At 39.0% G+C, this 15,890-nt stretch overlaps 1 protein-coding gene across 1 annotated transcript in view; it reads left to right on the top strand.

Annotated features, from left to right (window-relative positions):
- Positions 1-15,890, top strand: part of ADAMTSL1 (ADAMTS like 1) — a gene marked incomplete at its 5' end in the record, with an annotated part of 230,910 nt that overhangs the window by 52,901 nt on the left and 162,119 nt on the right. The window lies entirely within an intron of this gene.

The following is a 15,890-nucleotide window of genomic DNA, read 5'->3' on the forward strand; positions in this document are numbered from 1 at the left end:
CCTCCATTCCTGACCACCAGCAGATCTTTCCCTAGACTGCAGGCCTGGCCAGATTGCATAGCACAACAGGAGCCTGGGGGGAGAGACACTCACAAGGTCAGCCCCAAACATTTATGTCCTCCCTGAGCATGCACCACTGGCCATGAAACTCCTAGTGATTGGCTTGGGAGATCAAAAACCTATAACAAAGCATTGTAGGATGTTCTGCTCTATTGCAAGGTCACAACCAGCAGCAGGCAAATATAAACGATAACACTGAGCTTAAGGGAAACTGAGCAGAGAACTATTAAATCAGCTTGGACTGGATGCAGTCCAGCAGAATTAAATGTAAGGAGTCACCCCGCTTAGGGCAAGGTGGCTACACTTCAAATATATGTATCCTTTAACCTTGGGACTACCTCTGCACTTCGAGGGTTAACTGCTCATTCTTGTCTAGGTTAAAAAAAAAAGTTATACTCATCTGATGCACTGAGCTGGCTTGTTCTTAGAGCCTTTCGCCCCCTCCTCTGCAGCTGTCTAAGGTCCCAAAAATCATCACGTTCTAGACAGTGTATAGACATGAGGACGCTGAGGAAGATTCCAATGCTGCAGTGGAGGAGGAAGGCTGGAGGGTGCGCTGTGACAGCTGGCCAGCTTGGCGCTTCGGGTGAGTATAATTTTGTATTTTTGAACCTAGGCAAAAACGAGCATTAAATCTTGCAGTGTGGGGGTAGCCCCACTACAAGGGTTAAGAAAAGAGTTCCCTGGAGTTCTTCTTTAACATATGTATCAATTCTCTTATATGCTCCTTTTTTGGTCTGTTAAATATATCATTTAAAGTCTTTGTTATACCTATTGGTCCTGTCAGAAATCCTTTAAGCTGATAACTTTCTGTGCTGACTGTTATCAGTTGGCATCCATCCCAGTTCTCTCTGTGGACTGCAGAGCCCATTTCCCCTATGTTGTGGAGATGAGAGAGGAGGGTATTCTGTAGCCCTAACAAACTTCTTCTGCTAGGGTAAGAAAACTACTCTTTCATACATACAGCACCATGAGTATTGTTACCCTTGGACTACAAGTGTGTTACTGGCAGGGTTAACTTTTTATTCTTGGGTTTAGATGCACCATAAAGTAGAAAAAAATGTTAGCAGGTAGAGTTTAAAGGCAGAAGGGGAGTTGTGTGTCTCTTCTGTCATAAAATTGCTTTCCTATCCACACTGACTGCTGAATGTGAGCTTGCAGTATACAATCCAATTAAAGGGAACACAGACATAATGGAAAGGAAGCACAAGGCAAGGACTCTGGGGATACCATGTGGATACATAACAGAGCCATGATTTATCTCAGTCAGCCAGTAAGATGCCCACATAAGACAGCTTTAGACAAAACAATCTAACTGATAAGAGTTATTTATTTCTCTCAACATCCATTTTACCTACTTGTGCTGTATAAGCTACTTGTGCTGTACCAATTCTTTGGGAACACCCACGTGCGGGGTAGGTATGTATGTTGGACAATCTGTAGATCTTACCTTCTCAGCATATTTGTTTAATCAGTGTTGTCAGCCTATGCCTGAACAACATTTTCTCTGCTCCTGCTTTGGTAAATTGAACAGACATTAGAATTGGTTGCTGAGACATGTTTAGTATAGCTGAAGTCTTCTTTAACCCATACCAAATGTAATATGCAGAACAGCATCTTTTGTTTTCTAATATGCAAACCTGTGCTGTGCATAGTGTCAAGTCTAAACTTGGAAGAACATAATGCTCCTCCTTATTAAAGAGTAATTATACTTTGATATTTAAATTTAGCAGATGTTTCCTATCCCCCACCCATCTGAGCATCTCCCACTGTTATTGTGTCTGGCTCATAAAAATATTCAGGACTTTATCTATAAATGCAGGTGGAATGTCCTTGTAGTCATGTCTGTGAGCCAGATACGTCATTGTAGTGGAGATGCTCAGCTCTGTTTCTGATAAGAACACATAGAACAGAGCTACTGTTTTTGATGATAGAGGCAGGGTGAGGCATTTGCCTAATTATAATATCAAATCATTGTCACCTTTTAAAGGGGTTATAAACGTAACATTCAATATACATGTTTACTATTGGATGTTTTTGAGAAACTAGCAACTTGCTACAAATACATGAATAAAAGTTAAGTGGTAAAATAGTACTTTAATTTAGGTCTTAAAACTAGAAAACAATTGCATATTATGTTGACTTGGAAAATTATTATTATTGATTAAGCCACCACCTTGTTTTAAAATAAAAAGTAATGCTTTTCCAGGATTTATTATTTTTTATTAGGTCCTGGGAAAACATGGCTAAATCAAAATAGCATATGTTCAGCAATAACTTCTAATATGACTTCAGAATTACAAGACATCAATCCAAAATAGGGGTAAAGCTGAGGGTACGTTAGAATAAGCTGTTGACTTTAATAAGTGCTTGACACCTAGGTCGTGCACATTATATTATCATGTGACTGGTATTTACATCCTAATTGCACATTCATAGCACCGTATAAAATATTTCATTATAGCTGATTTTGTATCTGAAGCTTCTCACTGATAAAATGATATTGATAATTGCTGTAGCAAAAAACAGCACAGATACATATTCACATTACTTACGTAATGGATGGTAACTGTGTAGTAGATGAATTGTGCCCAAAAACAGAAATATGAAATGTATAGTGTTACTTGCATTGCTTCCATATATTATAGGGTGTTGCTTGATGACAGTTTCTTCTGTGCAGCGATTCCTTACCAGGCAGCTTTATTTTCTATTAGTGATCTGTGGATTTCCAACAAGTGGCCTTAACTAGAACAGTGTGATTGTTCAGTTGGTATCAAGTGTCTTAGGGAGACTTCAATATTCACTTTACAGCTTGTGTTTTTTCCATTAAATTGAATGTTGGTGTTAGTATTCATCTGTCTGTAATTGTGCTCCAGTGGAGCTTATGTTATTTTAAAGTGTGGCTGAGGAAAGCTGTTGCCATCTAAGGTGCCTTTAGCCACAGATATTTTTCCTAGAAAGCTTTCCAAGCATCACGTTCAGTTATAGACCTCACATCTGTTTGCAATGCCTCAAGCTCTGTGAAGAATGAATGCACAGGTTACCCTAGTCCTTACTGAAGGTTTGTAAAAAGATAACTCACGGATTACTTCAGAAATTAAAAAAATTAAATGACTAACTACAGTATCTTTGAATTTCAGTCCTTTCACCCAGAGACCTTTCTACCTTTTTCATTCCTCCTGTCCTTTGGTTGGCTTTCACATGTTCCCTTGTATGCCCTTTTGTGTTCCCTCATGCTTGCCCATCCTTTTCCAAGGCCTGTCAGGTGGGATTGTTTCATCTGACACAACCCCTATATTAAAGAATTGCTTGTGCACAGCAAGCACCACTTTTAGAATGTGCTGGTGCAGTGTCCTCATCATAAACCAGATTTAGGTTTTGACTTTTAGGTCACTGAAACATATTTAGTTGGTATAGTGTATGAAACAAATACAAAACACAGAGAGCGCCTCCATCGTGTAAAACTTTTTAATAAAAAGAGAATAAAACAGTTGGAAATCTACTCACAATGGGAGATTGGTAACAGGCATAAACAGATCAGGGGAAACAGACTTAGCCTGCCGACTATCTGTCCTTCTTAGTTGACGTGTTTCTGAGGTCACGCCTCCTTCATCAGAACCAATGATCCCCCTGCTATCTCTGGCTCATGCTGCTGGCGCTTATGTGTATATTTGTCAGTGTATGAAACAGTTGTGATGCATTTCTTCTGATCAGACCGCACACTAGCTAAAAAATGAGAAGGCTGCTGTCATGATCTGGGATCAAGCTCAGAGTCCAGTAGCTGAAACAGCAGGCAAATTTGTGGTGAAACAGGCCGGGTTCGGTACACAAGCAGACGGTAGTAGTATAGGAGCAGGCAGAAGCGTAGTCAAAGATCAAGCCGAGGTCAGTAGCCAAAGGTATCAGGTATGAAGCGGAAGACGATGGGAGTGGTTGGTAAATCAGCAGCCAAAGGTCGGTACACGGGTAGCAATATGAGCAGACTGTATCACAGAAGGAGCAGGAAGCAAGATATTGGCAGGAGCACAATAATCTGGCAAACAGGAAGTGTAGAGCCATGGCTTAAATAGGAATTTCAAGGGAGGAGCAAGGATTTCAGAGTTCAGCAGAAACTAGGTTTAACTGATGATTACACAGGAGATCAGGCAAGGAGCTATCCAAGGTTCTAAGGTTGCTCAGCAGGTAGAACCACTGCCAACTACAGCAGAGCCCCTGGGTTCAGATCCGTTATTATTATTGGAACTGTCTGCAGGTTCCTGACACCTACAGACAGTTCCAATAGTTTACTGTTGTGGCTCATAGACAACGTTGTGTGTGTTTTTACATAGAAGTTGACATAAAAGTAAGAAAATATTGAGCCCCACTTCAGGCAAAATACTTTTTGTGGTGGTTGGTAGTTGGGTTTGACTATGTTATGTTTCTTTATAAACCTAGACAGTAAATTGTCTTTGAGTCATTACAAATTAAAAAAATGGACATAGAATATGTTGCCTTGAAAAAGGGACCCTTCCAAAATGTCGGTATATATGTCGGTGACACAGTTCTTCACAAAAAATCTGTGAGATGCAATTGCATGTCTGGAGTGCTGCTGACTTTGCATCCCTTGATCTGATTTTGGCACAACACGATCCGACGTTATCACTTCAAGCACCCATCTATTATTTGAAGGTCTTGTACCATCAGGAGTGAAGCCACATAAATGAACTGAATCAAATTAAGGTTGATAAATACAATCTGGAGACAAACTGTGCAAATGTGCTGGGTTTGTCACCAGTGACCATACTTTAATTTCAATTTTGTTAGCAGTTTTTTGTTGATAGTTTTAATTTCACAGTGTGCACTGAAAAAAGGATCTTTGTTTTTCAATCTTGTTGTTAATTTATTGGCTGTTAAAATTGAAACTTTCATCTCTGGTGGTGGTGTTGAAAGCCATTGTGGCTGTGGGGTGGTTGTGCCCATAATATTAGTTGATAAAATGAGCAAGGTGGGCTATAAAGATACAGTCGGGGGAATTTATCAAAACTGGAGCCGACAAAAACTGGAGCAGCTGTGAATGGAAACCAATCGGCTTCTCTGTTCAGTTTGTTCAGTTAAGATTTGAAAATGAAAGGGAGAAGCTGATTGGATGCCATGCACAGCTGCTCCAGATTTTGTCTGCTCCAGTTTTGATAAATTCCCCCCAGTGTGAACCTTATTTTTCTCCTGGAAAAACAGATAAAATGTTACCTACTGAGTTTGTGTGACATCACAACTGCCTCTGCCCATGTGTGAGTTTTGGGGAAAACGGTCTGCTTTGGCCGAGCGCATATGCTCACCCGATCCGAAGCATATGCTCATGCTCAGCTGTTCGCCTGCCTTCAGCTGCTGTACAGGCTATTGTGAATAGCCCGTATAGCAACCCTTCGGTTCGGCTTAACCAGAGGGCTCTGGTGGCTGAAGTGAGCCGAAGGATTAGCCGATGCTAGGCTTAATCCTTCAGCTCCTTTGTGAATAACCCCCACAATGTATCAATGGATTACATTTTTGTTTTTTCATTATTCATTCATTCATTCTTCATTGTCAACCTCTCTTCCCAGTCTAAGATAGTGACATAAATCATTTTATTCTGTTTTATTCTTTCTAGGGATGTTCAGATACCAAGTACCATACTCGGTACAAGTACATGTACAGATACTTTTCCAGCTCCAAGACTAGACCAGAGAAAAATTCAAAAGTTAGGAGGCAGCTGTCATTTTTAAGGAGCATACGGGGCTCCTGGGATTTGTGCATTCCTGTTTTAATGTATGATATATTTTTTTTAAATAAATATATTTTAGGGATGCACCAATACCATTTTTTCAAGTACAAGTACAAGTACTGATACTTGTCCAGGTACTCACAGATACAAGTACTGATAAATTTTTGTTTATTGTCATGTGACAGTTTTTCTAAAACAATACAGACTAATGATTTCAGGACAGTGGTGCAGCACCAGAGCCAGGTCCCAGCTGCAACCCTGGTAGTTCTCATGAAAATGCCAAGTTTCAGCACTGGTATCTGAACATCCCTAATTCTTTCTTTTTGACTTCCAGACAGTTTGGTTCATTGTGCTGCTGAGCTTGGGATTGCATTATTCGGTGTTTAAAGACATATGAAAACCTCTTTAGTCTGCATTGTCTGGTCAAAGATTAGTAAAATAAAAATATTTTTCCTGTAAAATACAGATGCAGGCAAATTTCTGGAAGTCTATTTAGGGTCAAAACCATGCATGGAAACTCAGTATGGAACATTTTATCTGTTTTTCCAGGAGAAAAATAGCACATAGTGGGAACATTTGTGAATCACAGTAGGTATTCAGCTGGAACACATGGAGGAATAAATGTTGGAGTGGATTTAAGTAACTTGGTTCAAGTGTTTAGGAATGCTGCTCATATTTAATTATATTAATCTTGTGTAAGATGGCCAGCTAGGGTTGGAATTGTATACTAAATAATGGGGTAGTATTGTAATGATTTTTAAAGGATGCAGCAGTTGAGTCTTGAAACCTTATATGGTTCTCCTCTATCATCTTTGTAGTGCATGGTCAGGTGAAGAACCTAAATTGAATGAAGCTAATTTGTGTTCTATATAGAAACTTATAAAAACTAACATCCAAATGAATTACTTCGTTTTGCATCTAAGATAAAGAAGCAAAGTGAGTGTTATGATATCCTAACATTTGTAGATCTGCTTTATACATCCACCACCCTTGCATTCCCCTGATGATCACCCTTTTTTGCTGTTCTCACTGTATATAATTTCATCTTATGTGGGAGAACATCTAGCTGAATTCAGTAAAGCCAGATTGGAACAATGAGGGCAGGAGTCCAGGGTAGGAACAATATTAAGTAAACTGATATTCAATTTGCTTGCAATGGTGTGAACTGAAGTCATGGGACATAGGGCAAATTGCCTTATTCTTGCATTGAGGCAGCAATGCTGGCCAGCGCAATCCAGTGCTGCTGGTGAGAACAAGTCCATATTGAGATCTAAAAAAAAGTAAGTGGAAAGATCTCTGCATTCCCAACCAACCAGCTGTCAAAAAATAAAAATTTGGAGAGTAAAACCTGTTTGTAGTTTCTGCTGCAGGTGAGTGTCAGGATTAGAGTCTCTGAATCCCATAAGAAACCCATGACTGATTCAGCTCAGTTGCGGTCAGAATTGTAATATTGGCTGTAATAATGGGGTACAAATTGCAACATATCTAAACTGCCAGTCTGCTTATGGGCCCGCTTGTCTCTGGCTATTCATGCTGAAACAGAATTAATTTCTATTCATATTTAGTTAGATAATATGCTTAGATTATATGCTAGTTTACTGGCCACCATAAATTATTTCTTCCCTTTTATATCCCAGTTAGCCGAGAAGCATTCTCCGACCTTCTTGAACACTAATAATGCATTTATTTTCTTAATAATGTCTTATTATTTACTGATTGCAAATGATGAGCTCCAAGTTTCAAGCAGTTTTGAGATTTCTTAATTTTGTCAGCTTCCTGTAGCATGGGAACAAAGCAAAACAGCCCTAATCTTCAACACGGACCTCTCTAAGTGTAAGCCAAGAAATAGGAATTTAATATGTCTACTCATTCCCAAGGACTTTTACACATGGAAGGATCTGCTTTCCTTTCTATCAGCAATTGTATAGAATTCTTTGCATGTGTAAATATTTGTGGGTTGCAATTGTTTCTACACTTTATGCCAGTTTCATGCTTCACTTGCTGTCAAACGGCCACTTCATTCAGAAATTTTTTTTCCGAATGTCCTATGGATAATAGGACATTCAGAAAATGTTTTCCAGAACCACTTAGTGCTAGAGCTTTATAGCAAATGGCTGGTTACTTTAATACCTTTTGTTCCCACTCACTGTTGTAAGGCATTTTAACTCTAACTGCAAAGAAACCACAAAGCAAAACTACTTGCCACATTGAAGTAATAATTATACTAAATTAAGCACCAGTTATTTAGTTTATGCAATTAACACAGTATCCTGTATATCATCCAACTGTAAAGGTTTAGAACACACTACAAAGATTCTGAACTACTGAGTTTTGAATTTTCAAAGGAAAACTAAATTTAAATTGCTTTCAGTTGAATTTGCATATCAAAATAATTCATAGAGCAACAGATATAGGCAATAATATGTAAACCTAAACCTTTCCTGTAAAGGCCAAGCTTAACCATGCCCCCTGCCTCCTATAAATCTTACTAGTAACTGAGGCCACCCATGACATTAAAGGACCAAGGCTGTGCTTGATTAAAATATTGAAATGTCACAAAAACTTCAGCTGCCTTTATATTTGGGTCTAATAATTACTTTCTAGTCAGTTTCCACTGAAGGTAGCCTCTGTGTATGCATTTTATCTTGATATGCTCAGCCTGAATTTCCCAGTTTTGTGACAGGTTTACTTCAAATCTCTTTTTCTCTCCCTATACTGTATGTACATGTTATCAGAAAAAGGGAATATGCAAAGCACAGCCAAAGGGTTTATAATGTAAGATGTATTAACATATTATGTAAAGTATCCAAAGTGTGATAACATCTAGATTTGGATAGATAGTGTGCAAGAAATAATTAAAGACATACCAATATGTAATTTGATTTAGGACGCAGGTCAGTTTCAGCTAAATTCTGCTAAATCTTTAGTGTTTTTCTATTCAATCCTGATTTGTAAATTTACGGCTTGGGGTCAGAGTATTAATCATTAACAGTTGCTCAGCTCAGGCTTTCTTGGATAGCTTTTAAAAGTTTCCTTCACTTGTTTTTTTCAATATGCATGTTAGGATTTGTTTTGTGGGGTGTTATTTATTCACACCCTTATGCTATCATATACTAAAATTTATATTTAGGGAAAACCATTATTATAAAGTCTATAAGAGTTTCTGAAATGTTATTATGTTTAATATTGTGGTATTGGAAACATACTGATTATTTCTAAAGGGGGTCAACAAGCTTATTTTGTAAAATATGTTGTTTATAATCCAGTAACAGTAATTCAACTTGTTAATGTTTATGCTCGAGGTAAACTTTAATGTATTACCCCCTATATCTTATACTCTAAAATACAGAACGTATAAGCCTCACAATACCATAGATTGCCCTGACCACTTTCCAAAAAAGTCCATATTTACACAAACCCATAGTCATATGGAAATCGTGAATATCTTGCCTAATAAGAACAACTGGCTGAGAGATGTATCCTTCATGTTCATTCTGGCGTAAATTATCTCAAGAACATTGCCAGAGGCCCTAAGACCACCAATACTGACACTTTTTCCAAATACCTTACAGAGAACATTAAATCGTTCACAATAGCCTTACAGTCTAATGTCCCATACTTATCCATTATGTACAATATAATTAATATAATACCAACATATACACCAATCAGCCATAACATTATAACCACTCACAGGTGAAGTGAATAACATTGATTGAGTGGCACCTGGAGGTGCGTAGGATATATTAGACAGTAGACATGTGCAATTCCTTTCGGTACGATTCGAAATTCGGACGATTTTGCATTATTTGGAGATTCTGATGTATCCGAATCTCCGAATAACATTAGTAACAAATTTCAATGAATCCGCAAGAAGTTATAACAAAAACAATAAATTAATTCGGATTCATTTGTTTCAATCGGATGTCATGATGCAATAGTTTGGGCCTTTCGTTAAAGGTTGATATATAGCCAGTCTTCCATAATAACGAATTCTATATAATAACGAACAACTTACTATCCTAAATTAAGAATCAATTCATCATAACCAATAATTAATTTTTCTGAAATAACAAATCATTCAGAAAATGAATCATTTTAACATGACGAATATGATGAAACAAAACTATTTGCTTTATGAGTAGAAACGAAACTAACTATATTTTTTCCGGCGCACATGTTTAGACAGCAATTGAACATTTTGTTCCTGAAGTTGATATGTAGGAAGCATAAAAAATGGGCAAGCGTAAGGACATGAGCAACTTTGGCAAGGACTGAATTGTGATGGCTAGACGTCTGGGTCAAAGCAACTCCAAAACTGCAGCTCTTGTGAAATGTTCCCGGTCTGCAGTGGTCAGGACCTACCAAAAGTGGTCCAGGGAAGGAAATTAGTGAACCAGTGACAGAATCAAGTTGGGCCAAGGCTCATTGATGTACATGGGGAGCGAAGATTGGCCCGTGTAGTCTCATCCAATAGCAGAGCTACTATCGCTCAAACTGCTGAAAAAGTTCATGTTGGTTCCGATAAAAAGTTGTCAGAACACATAGTGCATCACAGCTTGAAACGTATGGGGCTGCATAGCTGTAGATCAGTCAGGGTGCCCATGCTGATCACTGTCTACCTCCTACAATGGGCACCCCAGCATCAGAACATGATGAATCATGTTTTCTTTCACATCATGTGGATGGCGGGGTGTGTGGTAGGCCAATGTTCAGTCATTCAGTGCGCATGCATGATTCAGTTCATAAGAATCATTGAGCTTGCAGAGCTCTTGCTAAGACCTGTAGGACTCTTGCTGTAGACTTGCCAAGCAAATTTGCTACAAATTCAAAAAGTGTCAACTAGAACTTGTGCTGCGAGTGTTCTGCAAGTCAACAACTTGCCAGGAATATGTGCAGCATGTTAACAAAAATTACAATTTTACCCTGCCACAAATTTGTAGCAAGCTATCCTTGCTATCTGGGTTAAAATGTAAAAAATTATCAGTTTAAATATTATATTAATATATAAACATTATATATTGTAATATTTGTGTCCGACCTGGTTGGGAAGTTTTGGTGCTGAGAACACAAGTCTTTATCCAGCCCTTATATACTGTAACTATAAACAGTATAGTAAACATTTTTTGCCTTAGGATTACTAATCAGTATGGTATCAGTTGGCTCTTATTTGAAGCCAGACTGACTCTGGTGTGTAGCGAGGTAATGGTTTTGAGTACAAACCTTCCGTGATATAAACATTGTGACAGTAGGATGTTTTTATGCATTTGCACAATTTTGAAGCTTTTTGCCAGGAAGAAAGTTTTACTCTCAATGTTTGTTTAAATATAACAAAGCTTATCATTCATCATTTAATTCAAACAAAGTGGCTGGACATTAAGCACATCTTACTGCTTAAAATCTAATTTGTCGTTTATGGGATTCAGTTTGTTAAAACATTCCTATGCAATCAACCTTCAGATGCCAAATTCGAGATAGGAACTTTAAACTATTTTAATACCTCATGTATAAACAAACCATGTATATAAATGGTACATATTAGTAGGCCCCCTCAGTAGACTATTTTAAAATAAATACAGCACTGAGAAATATATTATTAATTTTACCTCAAAGACTTACATTTGTTAAATGGTTTAGTAGTTTTTGTTTTTAGGAAGCACAGTAGTATAGTATTTAGTAGCCATTCCATTTGGTTACAATAAAAGGGGCTAATGATTAGGACTCCTAGAGATCAAAGCCATACCTGTTGGTGGCATACCAACACATTCCATAAGATCTAAATCACTTTCATGAAGATAACAAAAATGTAAATTTTTTACATTTTAAGACTATGGAAGTGCATTTTAAAATCTCAAGATGGCAGACAAAAATGATCTGTAGACCTATAGAAATGTGCATGGACAGCTGGGGCCTAGATATCAAGGAATTTATACCTAGCTGCCAGTGAGTTTCTGATCTGTAGGCTTGTGGCCATAGAAAAGCATGGACAACTGTTACCTCACGAGCCCTCAAAAGAATTTTACAGGCCGAGCAACTACAATTCAGCAGGAGAGAAGAGATCTCTACAAATATAGCAGTCACACGTTCACAGTGTTCTCTTTAACTTTGTGAAATTATCTTTAAATCATTGTGTTGCCCAAATATTACACAGGTAAATAATGAAGGATGTTAAAAGAGGAGTTGCTGACCACCACCATCACTGCCAAGTGTATGAGCAGTGTGTTTGGAACGCCATATCAAAAGACTCACAAGCTCCATATGGTCATGAATAGAATCTTTTCTTTAGGAATGCTGACATGTTTTGGATTGGATCCCACAGATAAGATCATTATTTATGCACTAAATATAACATCCTTACTATCTTCATAGACAGAGGAACCTTTTAAGCTTTTATTTTTTTCCCTGTTCAAGCTTGACTTCATCTAACACCGGAAGAAGTGAACGGCCTGATTCATTTTCACATTGCATCTAATGTTAACCTTATGAACAGATATTTTTATGTTTTCCTAATTTAAGACAAATGCACGGGCTGAAACGTTGAGGAAAGTGTAAAAGAATGTCGAACTTGGAAAATAAATTGCAATCTGCATGGCTCTGCACGGCAGAATAACTCTTTAGGGGATTTGTAAATAAAAGCATATATAAATTTAATTCAGAAAGCAAGAGCATTGGTTATTTCAAGACTCTTGACCTTTCAGTGTCAGAACATTTTCTTGAAAGGTGTTTTTAATTATGTTATTTCCTCATGTGATCACAATATATCTTTACATTTCAGCAAAGTAAAATAAAATAAAAACTTTTTTTTTGAGTCTTAACCACATCCTTGTTTGTGTCAAAGGAGTAGGCTGTAGGATTTAAATGACATGGTACACGGGAAAGTCTCTGAATGAAGCTGTGTACCATGTGGTACCCTTTCAGGATACATATGTAGTGGATGTGCATAGATAAAATGCAGTAGAAGTGAGTACAGCTGTTACAAGGCCCTTAAGTCTGGGTAGGTGCATGCCCTACATTCATAATTAGTAGTTACCAAATTACTTCTCATTAAAACACATTAGAATCTTCCATGTGCAGGAATAAAGGCAACAGCTAATGAGTCACGTAAGAAAAGACACAGTCATAAGTGACATTATCATGCTGCAATCCATAGCAAAATAGCTTTGGCTCAACATCAAGCCAGGCACAATAAAAACTATTGGTGTCTCTAAATTAATTTAAAAACAGTGCTAAACCTCTGCCTTCTCCCTACTGCCTAAACATACAGATCACTGTGACTACCTGCTCCCTCCTGCCTAAATGTATAGAGCTAGGCCACTACCTGCAAATTGCTGCCTGTTGCCTAAATCCACAGAGCAAAGCCACTACCTGCTCCCTACTGCCTAAATGTATAAAGCAAGGCCACTACCTACTCCTTAATGTGTAAATGTGAAGAGCTAGGCCACTGCCTGCTCCCTGCGTCCTAAACCCACAGAACAAACACACTATCTGCTCCCTACTGCTTTAACATACAGAGCTAGGCCATTGGCTGCTCCATACTGACTATACCCATAGAGCTAGTCCACTACCTGTATCCAAACATTTTGCAAACTGACACCAATTTCTCTAAACCCTGATTTAAAATATAATGGCCAGATGTGGGCAACGAAACACCCATTTTTAATAAAACTATTTTTTATAAAGTTATTTTGTAGTTGATAACTGAATTGTAACTACTGGTGTATGGACAGGTGGGAGGCATGTAATGTGATGATATGTGTTATCAGTGGGCGAAAATGTTATTTTAAATGTTAATCACTGTTATTATTGGATATTCTTCTACATATTCTTTGCACTTCAAACCCATTATTTAACTATATTATTCCACACTGCAAAAATCATTTCCACAATTCAGTCTGTTGCTATTTACATAAAAAACTATAATTTGCATTCAACTGTCACATTTTGTCATCTTTTATCAGCAGCCAATTTAAAGAAGAACTTGGGGAATTTAAAAAGCTTATTGTTGCAGTGGGGCTACCCCCACACTGCAAGGGTTAAAGGGTTTCTAAAGCCTCCGTTTGTTTTGCATACATCTACTGCTAGCAAGCAGTAGATATGTGCAAAAAGTTTAAAAACAAAACAAAAACACTTTAACAGCTGTTTAAACTTACCCCGTCTTTGGCGCACGATCCCGCCCGAAAATCCGAAACTGCTTGGGCGGCCGCAAAGCATTTTGGGGTGGGCGCATGCGCAGTTCGGATTTTCGGCCGGGAGACGAGGAGAGACGCAAGGTAAGTCTATGGACGCGTGCAACCGCATGCAGACACCGCGAGACAGGAAGTGCCAGCAAGGACAGAGGAGTCAGCGCTGGATTGGACACCCGCCGCAGCGCTGGAGAGAAGGCTGAAAAGGACAGGAAAGAAGAGGAAGATTGGATTAAGAGACATCATTTCAGGTAAGTGCTGACATTAACATTGGGGAAGGGAAAACATTTTTTGACTTTAATGTCACTTTAAGCGCTTGCTTTGTCTAGGGGTCCAAATAAACCAGATAAACTCACCTGATCCCACTGGGCTGCTAAACTGGTTCCCAAAGCCCCTTCTCCCTTAGGCTCTGGTGGTCTAAATACCACTGGGATCATCACATTGAATGCAGGTTAATTGACTAGCATTAGATGTGAGGACGCTGAGGGACATTCCACAGGCATAGCAGGGGAGGGAGAAGTGAGCACTGACCGCCATAAGACCGAGGATCTGGTGAGTATATCTGCTTTGTTGAGCCTCCTAGACAAAACGAGCCCTTAACCCTTGCAGTGTGGGTAGAATAAAGAAGAAATACTCACCCAATCCTTGGTCCTTTGGCACCTCTCTTCCCCTCCATTCTGCCTGTGGTATGTCCCTGAGCCCTGGTTCACACCTAGGCGTATTGCATATGCGCGTCTGTCGCACGTTTTTTTTACCGCGATTCAACAAACGCGCATTTCCGGGAGCTACTTGGCTGTATCCCAATGAAAACGTGTAACAAAAACGGCCCAAAGTAGTACATGTACCTTTTCAGGCGTGGGCCGTTTTGTAGCGCGTTAGGGACGGGCTGAAATACGCCAAGGTGTGAACCAGACCCATTGAATACAATGGGATTTAGATGTTTGAGCGTTTTGTAGAGCGTTCGTCGAGCGTAGAACACGCTACAAAACGTTCAGGTGTGAACGAGGGCTGAGTGTCCTTACGCCTAATGGACATGTATTAGATATAAAAACCTCACAAGTCCTTAGACCACCGGAGCCTGGGGGAGAAGAGGCTCTGGGGAACGGTCTGGGAGCCAGGTGGGACTGAGGATTGTGTGAATGTCTTAATTATTTCTGCCCCCTAGACAAAACAAGCGCTTAACCCTTGCAGTTTGGGTATACCCCACTGCAAGGTATGTTTCTTTCAATTCCCGCAACTCTTCTTTAAGATAGCTTAAAGAAAATTTTACAAAACACAACTAAGGTAACTGCCATTGCCAAGATCTTTTATGAAGGGTGACGCTCAGTAGAACTGAACCCAACAACTCAATAACTAATGTCATTGCAAGCAGAGGATAATGGAAAGAGGCTATGTCTAAAAAAGTACTTCTGTAGTCCCGCTTTGTAGATTGTGAGCTGTGGTATTCCTGCATCAGAATCCCCTACGTGCTACTTTTCTTTTTTTTACCTGTCTCTGTGTCAAAGTATGGTGAAGTCATCAGGGCTGCTACTTAATTCATATAGGTGGAAACAGTCTAGGAAACCTAAATGTCTCAGTACATAAAGGTGTTGAGGAAAGCATTTGCTTTTAGTGGGAACCATCTTAGAGCTCATTCACATGAATGCCCCTAGGGAGCCTGAATGCCCCAGTACAGAAGTGTTCTAAAGAAAGCATTTTCAGTAGGTGTGTCTAGGAAGCCTAAATGGCTTAATACAGAAGGGTGATGGCAAGGAAATAATTTTCTATGGGTGGGGTACACTCTTAGAGCTCATACATATGAGTGCCCCTAGGGAACCTATAAGTCTAAATACAGAAGGGTGCTGATCAAAGCATTTGCTATAGGTGGAAACAGTCTCAGACGTAATACACATGGGTGCCTCTAGGCAGCC

Source organism: Nanorana parkeri, unplaced genomic scaffold, assembly GCF_000935625.1.
Source record: "Nanorana parkeri isolate BGI_ZX_2015 unplaced genomic scaffold, ASM93562v1 scaffold256, whole genome shotgun sequence".
Lineage (NCBI taxonomy): Eukaryota > Metazoa > Chordata > Amphibia > Anura > Dicroglossidae > Nanorana > Nanorana parkeri.